This window comes from Doryrhamphus excisus, linkage group LG9 (assembly GCF_037039965.1).
Source record: "Doryrhamphus excisus strain RoL-2023G ecotype Guam linkage group LG9, RoL_Dexc_Guam_v1.1, whole genome shotgun sequence".
Taxonomy (NCBI): Eukaryota; Metazoa; Chordata; class Actinopteri; order Syngnathiformes; family Syngnathidae; genus Doryrhamphus; species Doryrhamphus excisus.
Genome location: NC_136365.1, coordinates 18,339,028 through 18,354,659, shown reverse-complemented (window position 1 = coordinate 18,354,659; position 15,632 = coordinate 18,339,028). Strand labels below are relative to the sequence as shown.

Here is a 15,632-nt window from a genome sequence, read left to right as displayed (position 1 = left end):
TTCCTTCTCGCCGTCTGTTTACTATTTAACTGCCTTGATGCATGTGGCAGCCTGGATTTTCCATGGCTTTGCTTTGGTTAAATGTAGACCCTTACTGGACAGGCATCAAACCCCAATGCGGGGTATCTTTGCTCCGGTTTGATCCCGCTCGGAACCATCGGAGAAAGACTGGTCTGTTAAGTAGTTGTTTTGGGAAAACACTCAAGTGTTGATCCATTATTCAACCGGAACTACGCAGTCTGTAATAATTGAGTCTCTGGGTCGGACTCATCACTTAGTGCTGACAATGTGCAAGATGGATTCGAGCCTGTGTCACGGAACGGGACCCCTTCAGGGGACACTCAAAAACGATAAAAGACACAGTCCACATTCGTTTAGTGACCGACTCGGTGCTAACGAGCTCTGAGGCAGGAAAGTTCTGAAAGTTAGTTGGGTTTCTTTAAATTGGGAAAGAGTCTTCCTCCATCTGAGTTGCACCACCGACTTCCAACTTAAACATCGCCAGCTGAACACTTGCAGCTTCCAAGTTTCGACAATATGGAAAATGAAAATGAAGAAAAAGAATGATCTTTCCTTCTTGATGCGCCTCAGAGCAAAATCAAAAACAGTAACTGTCATAAATTTACCGTTGTGACCTGAAAATGTTCCCCTGTGGACAGTTGTGCTTCCCATCTGAGGAGGCTTCATCAGGTCATGCTCAACAAATCACCTGGTGTAGGAGTGATTCCCCCCAAATGTGATACGACACTTTAACGATACATGGAATTTTAGGGTACGATACACCCTATTTACGATGCGATAATCATTTAGTTCAAATCAATGCAATCAGATACAATATGGTGCAATTTCTTGTGATATGATGCAATTCGGGCTACACGGTGGATGAGTGGTTACTCACAGCTTGGAGGTGTTGAGTTTGCATGTTCTCCCCGTGCATGCGTGGGTTTTCTCCGGTTTCCTCCCACATTCCAAAAACATGCTAGGTTAATTGTCGACTCCAAATTGTCCATAGGTATGAATGTGAGTGTGAATGGTTGTTTGTCTATATGTGCCCTGTGATTGGCTGGCCACCAGTCCAGGGTGTACACCGCCTCTCGCCCGAAGACAGCTGGGATAGGCTCCAGCACCCCCGCGACCCTCGTGAGGAAAAAAGCGGTAGAAAATGAATGAATGAATGATGCAATTCGGGCTGCACGGTGGTCTAGTGGTTAGCGCGCAGACCTCACAGCTCGGGTGTAGCCTCGTGTCTCCTAGTTGTAAGGCCTGCGCACTAACCACTTGGACACCATGCACCCCAAAACAAATTCATTCTTTTCATTTTCTGAATATGCCAAGGGCTAATGAAAAATAAGCTGCAGGCATAAAAAGGGCTCCTGGCCCGCACTTTGGACACCCCTTACAGTGCAACAGTAAAAGTTTGAACAGAGTGACGGTTGTTTTATTTGTAGCAGTTCTCTAAAAGTACTCTGAAGGGCAGAGTAAATAGTTTCAGTGTGCAGAACCGTTGTTGTTTTTACTGAACAATGGCAGCACACTGCCGTCTTCTTCTGCACTCATCTCTGTCTGTGTACAAAGGTGAAGTGTTCAAAAGCAGCTGCACCATAGCTGAGGAGATCCAACGGTCTGGAGTCGCCTCCACAGATTGCTGACACAGACGGGCGGGGCGATGTGGCTGTTGTCGCTTATGCTTGCCTAAATATACTCTATTGCCGAATGTATCGGCTTGCCTTTTCTCCGCTTGTAGGCAGGCTGTCCCTCACTTCAAATATCTACAGTGTGTGAAATGGGACATTATGTTGCAGGAAGGGCTTTCGGCCAGCAACATGCACACACACACACACACACACACACACACAGAGTGCAAGATGTATTAAAAACCCACAGTCCAGAAGGGTCCCATGCAGGGTGGACTGATTGGTTCGACGTTTTATTTCTCCTCTGAAGGTAGAGCCATGCCCAGGATGGTCTCACTTTTTTGGGGTACAAAACGACAGTCGTTTTGTAGAGCCAGCCAACAACAATCCTCACGAGGGTCGCGGGGGTGCTGGAGCCTATCCCAGCTGTCTCCCAACCATTCACACTCACATTCATACCTATGGACAATTTGGAGTCGCCAATTAACCTAGCATGTTTTTGGAATGTGGGAGGAAACCGGAGTACCGGGAGAAAACCCACGCATGCACGAGGGAGAACATGCAAACTCCACACAGAAATGGCCGAGTGTGGAATTGAACCCTGGTCTCCGAGCTGTGAGGTCTGTGCGCTAACCACCCGACCGCAATGCAGCCCAATCCCAATACATTCATTCATTTTTTACCGCTTTTTCCTCACAAGGGTCGCGGGGGTGCTGGAGCCTATCCCAGCTGTCTTTGGGCGAGAGGCAGGGTACACCCTGGACTGGTGGCCAGCCAATCACAGGGCACATATAGACAAACAACCATTCACACTCACATTCATACCTATGGACAATTTGGAGTCGCTAATTAACCTAGCATGTTTTTGGAATGTGGGAGGAAACCGGAGTACCCGGAGAAAACCCACGCATGCACGGGGAGAACATGCAAACTCCACACAGAGATGGCCGAGGGTGGAATTGAACCCTGTGCTCCTTGCTGTGAGGTCTGCGCGCTAACCACATGACCGCCATGCAACCCAATCCTAATACAATGAACTTAATTTAAATTAATTGAATTTAAACTAAGGGCTGCACAGCGTTCGAGTGGTTAGCGTGCAGACCTCACAGCTAGGAGACCAGGGTTCAATTCCACCCTCAGTCATCTCTGTGTGGAGTTTGCATGTTCTCCCTGTGCATGCGTGGGTTTTCTCCGGGTACTCCGGTTTCCTCCCACATTCCAAAAACATGCTAGGTTAATTAGCGACTCCAAATTGTCCATAGGTATGAATGTGAGTGTGAATGGTTTGTCCAGGGTGCCCAAAGACAGCTGGGATAGGCTCCAGCACCCCCCGCGACCCTTGTGAGGAAAAGCGGTAGAAAATGAATGAATGAATTGAAACTAATGGATTAAAACACTGAACTGTTTGAGATGTGAGTGAATAGTCGGCTTTCTGGGCTGTGAATCAGTACTCAACAACCCCCAGGAAGCGAAACGAACTTGAGAAGTACCATCAATCATTTTAAGCTCGAATGAACTAACAGGAAACTTGTTTCTAAACAATGTGAAGCTGAACATGTCCTCCATTGTGGTTTTCAGTGTGCTTCACCCTAGCCATGTTGCCTTTTTTTATTTGGATACATTCCATATTATGAATATTGTAAAGTGTCCTGCATCATGCCAGCCCGGTCCTGAAGGTGCGTCAGTACAGGGAGACACTATCTGGGCAGAGCAGAGCTTGTTAAAGACAAGCTGCACTTCATTGAAGGATGGATGCTGCACCCTGCACTGTCAATTACCAGAATCTCCCCTCAGCCAGAACCTCACTTGGCAGACCCAGCCTGTGTGTGTGTGTGTGTGTGTGTGTGTGTACCGTTCCTTTAGGCCACGCTCATTTTTGCCCATTTTTCCATCTGTGCCGACATCCATCAGCTTCTCCTCCCATCAACCTGCTGCAGAGCTGTTTTGTGATTTAAAGAAAAGGCAAAATAAAGCCCGGCTTCTCCTTCCTATACTTCTTCTTCTTCTACTTATTTTTCTTCGCTGTCGTCGTCCGCCGCGAGCCGCAAATCAGGCCGATAGTGCCTCAGCTTCTTTTTTAATGGTGCAGAAAATTAAATGAAGTCAAAGTTGGAGGAGAGACAAATGATGATGATGTGGAAAGAAGGAAGGGTGAAGATATCCTAGTGGAGAGAGAAGAAGTGAAAACCTGTTGACCAAATGTTTGAGGTGATGAAGGTTTGAACACTAAGCCTTTTGATACAGATCTTAGAAACAATACACAGGAGACAGAATGGCTAAAAGACAACCAGTCGGGTACGTTCAGTGCTGCAGAGCATGCCTAAAGGTTCCTGAAGGCTTAAAGGGTCTGGAAAAATGTCCTGGGACTTCATTTCGCCCCCTAGTTCCTGCAGTCCAAACCGCAGTCGACAAAGAACTGTTTAAAAACGACTCTTACCTTCTCAGCTTTGCACCATTTGGAGCTCCCATGCATTTTATTGCCTTTCTTTATGCGCCCGTGTTTACTTTATGTGATGTTATTGCTTGATGTGTTTCTTTTTACTGGTACTGCTGCCTAGCCAGGTACCCTTCAGGGACACAAAAAAAAGCAGATATCAAGAAAAGGCACCAGAACTGTGCTAAGTTCAGGAACCTACATAGTGTTTGAATGTAGTGCATCACATGTGATATTATTCTTAAAATGCAACATGGCACAGGTGTTAAATTTCTGTGGCCTGTGAAAGCCTGGAAATGATGTCAAAAATATGTTTTGACAATTCGGACAAAAATTGATAAATAAATTTACACAAAAACTTTGTTAGGCTGCACGGCGGTCGTGTGGTTAGCGTGCAGACCTCACAGCTAGGAGAACCGGGTACTCCGGTTTCCTCTCACATTCCAAAAACATGCTAGGTTAATTAGCGACTCCAAATTGTCCATAGGTATGAATGTGAGTGTGAATGGTTGTTTGTCTATATGTGCCCTGTGATTGGCTGGCCACCAGTCCAGTGTGTACCCCGCCTCTCGCCCAAAGATAGCTAGGATAGGCTCCAGCACCTCCCGCGACCCTTGTGAGGATAAGCATTAGAAAATGGAATGGACTGGAATGGGCTTTATTGCCATTATACAAGCTATGCAAGCTATTATATAAGCTATACAAGCAACAAAGTATACAAAAAGTAGAGTAAAAAAGACAATTTAACAAGATATATACAAGATATCCAAAATATACACATAGTATTGCACAGGAGCATATGCAGGAGCAGACATATTGCAGGTATATTAATTTTAGTGCAATGATAAATGGGTCTTAGTGCAAATAATGACTGGTGTATACAGATGAGTAAAGTCACATATGAGTGTACTGTATTGGGTTGTTAAATAAATAAATATGTTTGAGGTAGTAACAGAGGCAGTGATGGAAATATTGAATGAATGAAAAACTTTGTCGATTAATCTGAAGCGTGTTGTTTCAACTAATGCAGTAATGGGTGATAGCCAAAGATGGACCAAATAGGAAGCAAACCTCCACCTGCATATCAGAAAAGAGGCATAAATGCCCATTCCTGTTTTCCAAAGTCAAAGCTGCTAAGATAATAGTCTGTTTGATGGATAACTTCTATAGAAATGTAAAAAGAGGCTGAAATCAGATGATCTTTACCTCACTGATGCAGTATTAGAAGAGAAGGTTATATGAGAAGACATGATTAGCATTAAAATGAAGAGGCGCGAAGGAGGCGGGTCATGAAGGTCATAATCCCTTGATTGTCTTGGTGGGAGGAGCGTGAGGAATGTTGTTTGGAGTCAGTTTGGGGTGGAATGATCAAATTCAACGTGTTCTTATTAGAGAACAAACGCAGAACATAAGAGGACGTTTTGCAAAGTCATATTATTAAAAAGAAGAGCCGTGCAGATGTCCGAGTGTGAGCTCGCATCACATTTGTGGATCAGCTCATGAGCTCTTGCATGCTGATGTTCGTGAGTGTGTGTGTGTGTGTGTGTGCCATTTCCTTTCAAAGGCTAAGTTGCAGAGAAGCACGGCGGCCCCTTGCAACACCCGTAATCCGTCCGCCTCAGTTGAGACTTTTTTGACAGATGGTGTCAATGCTGCTCATGTGACAGGTGAAGTCAATATTTGGCGGCAGAGGAAGAAAAAAACAATCGCGGTGAAACACTTCCCAACACACGCGCTTGCTTCTGCAACGAAACAAACAAAAAAAATGACAAATCCATTTGGAAAAACAAAGATAGCGTAGACAAAGTGTCATACAATAAGTGGAATTCCAAGTGGAATGGAAGGATGGCCTCCATGACCGAGCAGAACCAAAACTTGTTTTCTTCACCTCAAATGCATAACACACACACCCACACAGAAGCTCACACATGGCATCACGTCTTCCCACGCAGCCGCCTGAATAATTGAAGCGCCATTTAAAGGGAATGTTTGTGGAAAGTGGCCATGAAAGCGCACGTCTGTCTGGCTGCCGGTCTCCCATCTGCTCGGCTCGGATGAGAACATTCTGGCATAATGTGTGACCTCACTGTGCTGCGTTCAGGGGACAAACAAAATGTTACAGCAAAATAGTCCAAAAAAAAAGAACAGACTAAGTTTGACAATGTTTTCTATTAATTCGTGTCTGTGCTGGCCTTTCAGCACCAAGGCCAGCAGCACACAGGGGCAAACTGCTGGCTGTTGACGATTCTGGTACCATGGAGAGCACCAGACTGCTGCTTTTCTTGAATGACTCAAAATACAGTAGACCCCAGTCTCATTCATTCATTCATTCATTTTCTACCACTTGTCCTCACAAGGGTCGCGGTGGGGGGTGCTGGAGCCTATCCCAGCTGTCTTCGGTACACCCTGGACTGGTGGCCAGCCAATCACAGGGCACATATAGACAAACAACCATTCACACTCACATTCATACCTATGGACAATTTGGAGTTGACAATTGTGACAATTGAATGTGGGAGGAAACCGGAGTACCCGGAGAAAACCCACGCATGCACGGGGAGAACATGCAAACTCCACACAGGCTGAGGGTGGAATTGAACTCATAGAGCGACGTCTATTGGCAGATTTCTTTTGTATGCTTTCAATTGTGATTTTTTTTTATGGTACCTTAAATAGTTCAGTAGTTCACAAGTCCATTTACTCAACATTTTCCAGCAGGACGATGCTTTGACAAGATGGGAGGTTGCATACTACACACTCACACACGGTACAAAAATCCATCCGGTCATTTTCTATGCCGCTAATCCTCATTAGGATCGGCAACATGTGTGGGCAACATGCAAACCACTCATACACCGAGCGGCACAATAAAAAAATTAAATACAAAATGGAATGAAACCGGACTAAAGAGTTTAGATCCTCATCTGGCCCACCAAATAATGACACCAATCAATTGAACGAGAGAAGTGCTCATTCATGCAATACAACCCATGCCCTGCAGGGGGCAACACTGAGGCATACGCACCACAATGAAGCAGTTGTAAAAGAAGACAAGTATGGCACTAAAAGCATCACAAGTAGACACTAGAAATTGGACTTTTACCAGCGAATGGACTATAAAATAAAGATTTAGACCTAAGGCTATAAAGCGCAAAATCAAGGTAATACAAATGAAGAAGTTATATATCCATAATTTACATGTTGATGAAGCCACAGGTTTATTGCATGGTTATTGCACAGTTTATTGCACAGTTATTGGTTTGGTGGTGAAGCCAATGGCGTGACAAACACTGTTTCAAGGGAATAGAACTCATTTTCATTTCAATGCATTTTCGCACAACAGTACATCACAATGCAGTCCATAAGTAACCCCCCCTCCACAACCCACTATTACTGATGGGTGGGGCAGTTGTGTTTTTTTTTTCATGGATTCTATTTTTATAGGGCACCCATTATTTGTTTACTCCTCAGTCACACACTAGTGGTGGGTAGCTACAGCTACCCCGGGGTAGACTGACCAAAACATGGCTGCCAATTCGTGCCTACAACTTCTCCGACCACCGCCGAACATTCTTCGGCATTCGGCCCCCATTGGGGGCATGAAGGAGAGGTCTGGTCAACCACCAGAGCCACACAAATAGCTAAATTGGAAAAGTACCTTTCAAAGGCTTTTCTAGATTCTGTCTGCTTTGCTTCCCTTTTTAATGTCAGCTTTTGGGAAGTCTTTAATCACTTTCTAAAGTTCATCTCATCTTCATCGCTCGTCTGGGTCCACAGCGGCGACGGATCACATCTTCATAAAAGATCCGCTTGCGTTCCGGCGTGTCGGCTCCCAGCGGACGACGCCGGCTCGGGCCTATTTTTGGTATGACGGATCCGGCTTTTATGTCGCTGACAGGAGAGCGTTTTGGTCGCTCAACAATGCGCCGACGAGCATCATGACACCTATCAAGCGCAAACAATACCAAGACAAACAGCTCAAAGCAGGAAGACAAAAAAATAAGAATTAGTAAGAGAGCACAGAGTTGGAAGCGGGGATGGTTGACTCCGCCCTTTTGCTAACGCTAACACTAATGGATGTCTTATAGCACCCCGGCCTTCCGTCAGCATCAGCATGCTGCATCCGCTGCTCCATGCCATCCATGCATAAACAGCGAGCGGTGACACGGCGGCCCGGCTGCTTATTTACTACACTCAGATTGAGCGTGACACCCCGAGCACCCGTGTGATTTGACCGTGCGCGTATGAGACGGCGCCGACGTGCACGCTCGTGATTATCATGCTCTGCAGAGGTCGTAAACACTCACAGTCCGAAAAACCTCTGAGACACAAATCTCATCTCGAGACCATCTTTTGTCTGCCTCAGAGATGCTTCTACGGCGGCATGAGAGCTTCTGGAGCACAAACGTGATGACAGATCGCACGCACATGTGCAATGAACGACTACAATTTACGGCCGAGGTTTTGATGCTGTCTGCATCACAAGTGTTTAAATCTTTGCTACACACTTGACTGTTAAGTAGTGGGGAGCTGTGCATTTGGTACCCGGGCCTTCGGTGGAGACTTGAGACTTCTTTGTGCGTCAGTTGCATCAATATTGGTCCATAAGTGAAAAACACTTTAGGTCGTAATGATGATGATCGCCATTTAAACTTATTTCTCTTATCTTGACACTTATCTTATTACCTTATTTTTTTATGATTTCTAAAATCATTCATTCAGTTTCTACCGCTTATCCTCACAAGGTTCGCGGGGGTGAAGGAGCCTATCCCAGCTGTCCTCAGGCAAAGGTGGGACTGATGGCCAGCCAATCACAGAGCACATATAGACATACAACCATTCACACTCACATTCACAATTTGGAGTCGCCAATTAGCCTAGTATGTTTTTGGAATGTGGGAGGAAACCGGAGTACCCGGAAAAAAACCCACACATGCACGGGGAGAACATGCAAACTCCACACAGAAATGGCCGAGGGTGGGATTGAACTAACCAATTACCTAAAAATGTCTCGACAAGAGAGGAGAAATATGATCTCAGGGAAGAAGTACATTTGAAACACTTCTATGCTAGGACTACGTTAAAAAGCCATAGCATTTCAGTATGTGGAATCAAACTATGGAATGGATTGAGTAAGGACCTCAAACAATGCACAACGATGAGCCAATTCAAGAAACAATACAAGCAGTTGATGTTTGCTAAATACAAGGATGAAGAGTCTTGAACCAGTCATGATGTGCTATATATATCACTATATTGACACTTACTATGGTACCCATTATGTCATTGGATGGTCGTATCACCTCGTACTTCGGTACATGACAAAAAAATAAAAATAAAAAAAATTAATTAAATGTTAAATGTTAAATTTAACAACAAGTAACAAGTAAGTTTAACAGGTAAAAAAAATTATATTAGGAAAGCAGGAAGTGAACAAATGTAACAGTTACTGATTGTAAAAGTACCAGATGGAGGGGTAGGATTTAATAAGCTTTGCTTCTTCCTACTCCTTTTGGACATGGGGAACTGTCAACTGATTATGTGATGCATTCAATTGTAATCTGATGCATGTTCAAATGAAATTAAACCATTACCATTATCTCATTTGGTTCCTTCCAGTTCTACCTAAAGCATCTACTCCTATGCAAGGTCCAGTAGGTCATTTGTGGTCGTCCGACGGAGGGACGTCAACACTTGAAATAACTTGGAGCAGACACGCCACATTTTGATTTTAGTGTCTTGCTAGAAAATGTCCAATTGCAGTTTACAAGCTTCTTGGATTAGATGAAATTAAAGTTTTATGGTCCCTGTTGGGAAATTGGGCCACGGCCGCCGAAAGGAGGGAAGTAAAAAAAAAAAAACAAAAGTGGAAGAGTAAATTGAAATCATCCTTGGAAATGGCCCACATGATTACAAGGGGAATACATTACAATTAATGGCGTCCTTTATTATTTTATACATCAATGGGCTGAACATGTGGCCCGTTACAATTGAGACACATAAAGTCACTTTGGTTCTCCCTCTGGTGTCTACAACGTCTCCCTGCAGGATGGAGTCTTTTGGATTAAAAGATGTTTTTTTTACTGAAAAAGCACTAAAAAGACTTAAGTATGTTTTCTTGCTTTCATTGGGTCTTTTTCTACTTCAGGTATCATCATAAATACTCTTAAGGGCCACACGGTCCAATCAGGCTTAGCTGGTTAAATATGCCAATCCAAATAACCGCGTATGTATGAGGTATGTTAACGCATTCAAACCAAAACATCATTTTTGATGATTTTGACTGATTTTTCAAGGCGCAAATAATATTGTGTCTTTATTATAATGTATTTGTCAAAGGAAAGAAGTCATCACTATAATATTTATTTCTGGCAAAATCATTGCATTTCATGATTATCGTTATCTAACAAGCCAAAAAGTCAACCTATAGAATTAGTTTCACTTTTTGAATCAAACTCACTTTCTAAGATTACCTAATTTATTAAGGTGCGCCACCCTGGACTTGGTGCCCCCCTCCCTGAGTGATCAACGTGGACCCGCTGCCGGCTGAGACGCTGCTTGGGCTTGAATTTTTTAACAGGTGAAGCTCGGCGAGACCCGGCTACTCGGAGCGTTGTCGTCGTATACATTTTTAAACATCCAAGCTGCCGGATCCGAGGCCCCCACCCAACTCAAGGTGCACTGATAAGAAAAAAGGGATACTATGCTTTCACTGAGAGGGAAAGGTGGGGTCTGGGATGTGTGCTCTTCCGAAGCATCCTCTGGGAGAAATCTGGAACTTTAACACTCGGGAGTGTTTGACTTTGTGGAGGCAGAAAATCTCCCACCATCGCGGAATGATAAGTGGGAGAGTATTAGGACAACTTTAGGCTGCCTTTTTACGTTTGCCTATCATCCTTATGTTAGACATTTTTTCTGTGTTTTAAAGAGCAGATAAAAACCCTTGATTGCTGGCCAGCCAATCACAGGCCACATATACAGACAAACAACCATTCACACTCACATTCATACCTATGGACAATTTGGAGTCGCTAATTAACCTAGCATGTTTTAGGAATGTGGGAGGAAACCGGAGTACCCGGAGAAAACCCACGCATGCACGGGGAGAACATGCAAACTCCACACAGAGATGGCCAAGGGTGGATTTGAACTTGGGTCTCCAAGCTGTGAGCACTGCGCGCTAGCCACTCGGAAAGGCTGACATCCCATTAAAAAAAGTTAGCCAGGCTACATTTATTTTTTACTTGGAAAAATTGTCTATTGATTTTTAATTTTAATTTTAATTTTAATTTTAATTTTAATTTTAATTTTAATTTTAATTTTAATTTTAATTTTAATTTTAATTTTAATTTTTATTTTTATTTTTATTTTTATTTTTATTTCTATTTTTATTTTCATTTTCATTTTTATTTTTATTTTTATTTTCATTTTTTATTTATCAATAAATATGTGGATTTTTGCATTGAATTAACAGCCATTTTATTGAGTTATCCATAGAAATTCTACTGCAGTTCTTCCTGCAGATGTCAGGCTCCATAATATAAACTGCCTCAAAAATCCTGTACAATAACTGTGCAATAAACTGTGCAATAACCATGCAATAAACCTGTGGCTTGGTCACCATATAAGTAATGGATTTTGCACTTTCTATGCTTTTGTGTGCTTTTTGTACTCTACTTGCTTGTGGGACGAAGAAAGGCTTCTCCCTGGGTGACAAGTGTGTGGACAAAGAAATCTAACAAGGAGTCGGCCTTGAAGACATTTTTTTGTTTTTGTTATTTCGTTCTTGTTTTTCGCCTGAAGAAAGAATTTCTGAGTTTTTGTGATGGCGATTGAGTCCACTGGGAATCTAAACGTTCCGTCTAGCTTGTCTTCAGGACTTTCACACACGCTGTGTGGTAATCTTGTGTCCTGATACGTATGTGTGTGTCCAACGCGAGACAGGAAAAGGCTCCTGGCTCGCTTCCTGCGTTCCCCGCCTCGCACTACGCGCTCGCATTTGTAGTCGCTTCTTTGCCCGCTTTTGTCGCACAAAGTTTGTCTGTATCTCGGATGATTCCGGCATCTTGCGAGGGCTGGAAAGGGAGCAAGCGGGGCTTTATGAATAATTCCTACTGTAGACAAAAGCAAACCAATGGGGAGGAGTTCAGTGCGAGTGTGACAGCGTTGCTTTAGACACATCCTTGTTGTGTTAAAATCCCTAAAATTGTCTCCATGAAGTTGTTAATCCGACATTCCTCTTGTTTTTGCCTGCAGTGTCTTTCCGGGAGTCTGTGTTCCCGAAAAGTGAGCTCAAGTTTAGGACAACCTTCACAAGTTGCCAAGTGCAAAATGTGTTTTCCTTGCAGCTATTCCACATCTTTGAGGAACTCTTTGGATGAAGGTTGATGTCTTTCAAACGGCAAGTTACTGTGTAATGTTGTACTTTGCCATCAGTCATTCTCCATTGTGAACACTGAAAAGCAAAATACTTTTTTTTTTTTAACCCTTTGGAGTCCAGGGTAGGATGTAACGGTTTTGCATATTTTAGCATTTACCTTTATATTTCACATCTTATATTGCGGGCTGCGTCGTGGACGAGTGGTTAGCATGTAGGTCACACATTCAGGAGATCGGGACTTTGAATCTATATGTGTGGAGTTTGCATGTTCTCCCCATGCATGCGTGGGGTTTTCTCCGGGTACTCTCGGCCGAAGACAGCTGGGATAGGCTCCAGCTCCACCCCCCCAGTCCCCCCACCCCGCAACCCTCGTGAGGATAAGTGGTTGAAAATGTCGGCCTTTCCACACATGGCTACTATTTTTCAAGCAACTCTAACACAAGAAAGATGTATACTCACACATGCAACTCCAATTTTTTTATGACACTCTTATTTTATTTACACAGTTAAATGACATGGGGAAAATGGTGCTCTTATTTTGAAGGCCAGAAGTGTGTTGTTTGTGTGTTGAGAATGTCTGTAAGGGAAGCTGGGTGCAAGAATAAAAATGTGTCATCAGGCAGTAAAGCGGTAAAACACGATGAAAAAAAACACACACACGCAACCGTACTAGCATGCTAAACTAAGCCAGATTCCATTCACGCTCTGTAAGAAGACGTTATGCCAACATTTGATGGTGTTTATCGCCATTTCAACATGTTTACTTCATCAAGTCTAGGTCATCGACTCGGCTTTTTCTATTTGACAGGATCATTTTTCCCGGGAATAAGTCATTTTCTTATCACTGGAAGAATTTATATGCAAATTATCACCCAAAACGTATTTTCACAAAATGCTTTTTTGCTGAAACTTGCCAAAACTGAGCACCGACTGATTGCTGTAATACATCACAAGGATGCAGAACACAATCCATTCATTCATTCATTTTCTACCGCTTTTCCTCACGAGGGTCGCGTGGGGATGCTGGAGCCTATCACAGCTGTCTTCGGGCGAGAGGCGGATTACACCCTGGACTGGTGGCCAGCCAATCACAGGCCACATACAGACAAACAACCATTCACACTCACATTCATACCTATGGACAATTTGGAGTCGCCAATTAACCTAGCATGTTTTTGGAATGTGGGAGGAAACCGGAGTAACCAGAGAAAACCCACACATGCACAGGGAGAACATGCAAACTCCACACAGAGATGGCCGAGGGTGGAATTGAACCCTGATCTCCTAGCTGTGAGGTCTGCGCGCTAACCACTCGACCACCGTGCCGCCCCAAACATAATCCAATGTATTTATTTTTAAAATTCATCAGTGTTAATACGTCAAAACTAAGGTGTGGATGTTTGGCTCATATATTGCTTTTTGTGTCTTTACAAAGTACAAGGTGTATCAAAGTGTTCGATTCCGTCCATGTCCACGTGGAGAGTCCAACCAGTTAAGCCGGATGTCCAACATTCCAAAATCCCTGACCTAACTCATCACGCCATCATCCAGCAGCAGCTTCTCACGCCTCCCCTCCTTGACCACAGAGAGGACGCGTGCACGCTCACATGCATACTGAACAAGTTCGAACCCAATCAGAAAGTATATGGACATCCAGGGTCATGTGATCATGAGTGAGGAAGAAGAAGGTGGTGATGGTGGGGGGGCGGGTCACGTTACAGACATAAATCAAGTCAGATTGGCGAGGGGGGGGGGTTAATACCTTCCATACAACGTTACAGGTGGGCACGCGCGCCCCCCGCTGGCCAATGGTGCAACATGGAAACGTATGCAAAAGTGTGCGTCTTCATCTCCGTTGCGGGTCTCGGTGAGATCTTAGCGATCTTAACATACGCACACACCCATGCAGACATGGTCCACCCCCACCCCCTCTTCCTCCTTCCCTCCCTCCTCTCATCATCTCATGGTCCCGGGATCCTGGATGCACGGAGGCGCGCATCGGCACATGTGACCCGTGCATGCAACAAAAACAACCAAAAAAAAAAAAGCTCCTACTGAAGTCCCGTCACTTTTATGAACCCCCCCACTCTCATCGAACACCCATTCAGCGGTTCCATCCAACCCCTGCATCAAAACTCCTCACGCGAACAAGTCCAGAACCTCAATCCGGGTCCCTAGTCCTGCCAGCTGAGCCCACACCGGATCGGGTCTTACCTGGTCTCGGAGGAGGATCGTAGCCGGGTTCCGTTCTGCAGCTGGAGGCGGCGAGTAGGATCCAAGCACACACAAGATTCGGTGCGTTCCAGCAGAGGAGGAAGGAGCGAGTGGGGGGGGGGTGAGGCGAGTGATGGGAGAGGCGGTCTGCTGAGGGAGGGAGAGGGGATGGAGGGATTAGAGGGAGGGGTGCAGGATGCAGAATTTGACTAGTCGGATTCTACCGAACTCACGACCTGCTAAGGAGGCATCCTCCAGATTCGCACCGCTTGAGTCCAACCCCCCCGGAAATGAATCAATAATAATAATATAAGTAATATACAGTAATAATAACCACATCTGTAAATATACAGACGTCCTTGCAACTCTTCTACTCCTGAACGGCTCCACGCCAAAGCATGAAAATGTGTCAAAACATGCATCACTACTGTAGTGTCTGTGCTATTATTCTCCTGACAAATACACCACAAGGTGGGGCTGTTACGGCTCCCCAATGTCAGATTGTCTTGAAATTTCTCCCACAGGTGTAATTTCAGCCAATCAGCACTAAATTTGGTACACACCTTTCCGGGGGGCGATAAGCGCATGTGTGTCAAATTTGAGCAAGATTGGTTGAAAAACGGATGCACGGCGGTCGAGTGGTTAGCGCGTAGACCTCACAGCTAGGAGACCCGAGTTCAATCCCACCCTCGGCTATCTCTGTGTGGAGTTTGCATGTTCTCCCCCGTGCATGCGTGGGTTTTCTCCACGGGTACTCCGGTTTCCTCCCACATTCCAAAAAACATGCTAGGTTAATTAGCGACTCCAAATTGTCCATAGGTATGAATGTGAGTGTGAATGGTTGTTTGTCTATATGTGCCCTGTGATTGGCTGGCCACCAGTCCAGGGTGTACACCGCCTCTCTCCTGAAAACAGCTGTAATAGGCTCCACCACCCCCCGCGACCCTAATGAGGATAAGCGGTAGAAAAT

General features: G+C 44.6%; 1 protein-coding gene across 1 annotated transcript in view; it reads right to left on the bottom strand.

Moving 5' to 3' along the window:
* The window catches only part of elfn2a (extracellular leucine-rich repeat and fibronectin type III domain containing 2a), a 121,007-nt gene extending 106,174 nt beyond the window's left edge, over positions 1-14,833 (bottom strand). Inside the window, exon 1 of the mRNA XM_058079692.2 lies at positions 14,663-14,833. The gene's annotated coding sequence lies outside the window, so the exon portion shown is untranslated. The remainder of the gene's footprint in view (positions 1-14,662) is intronic.
* Between the last annotated feature and the right edge of the window lie 799 nt (positions 14,834-15,632).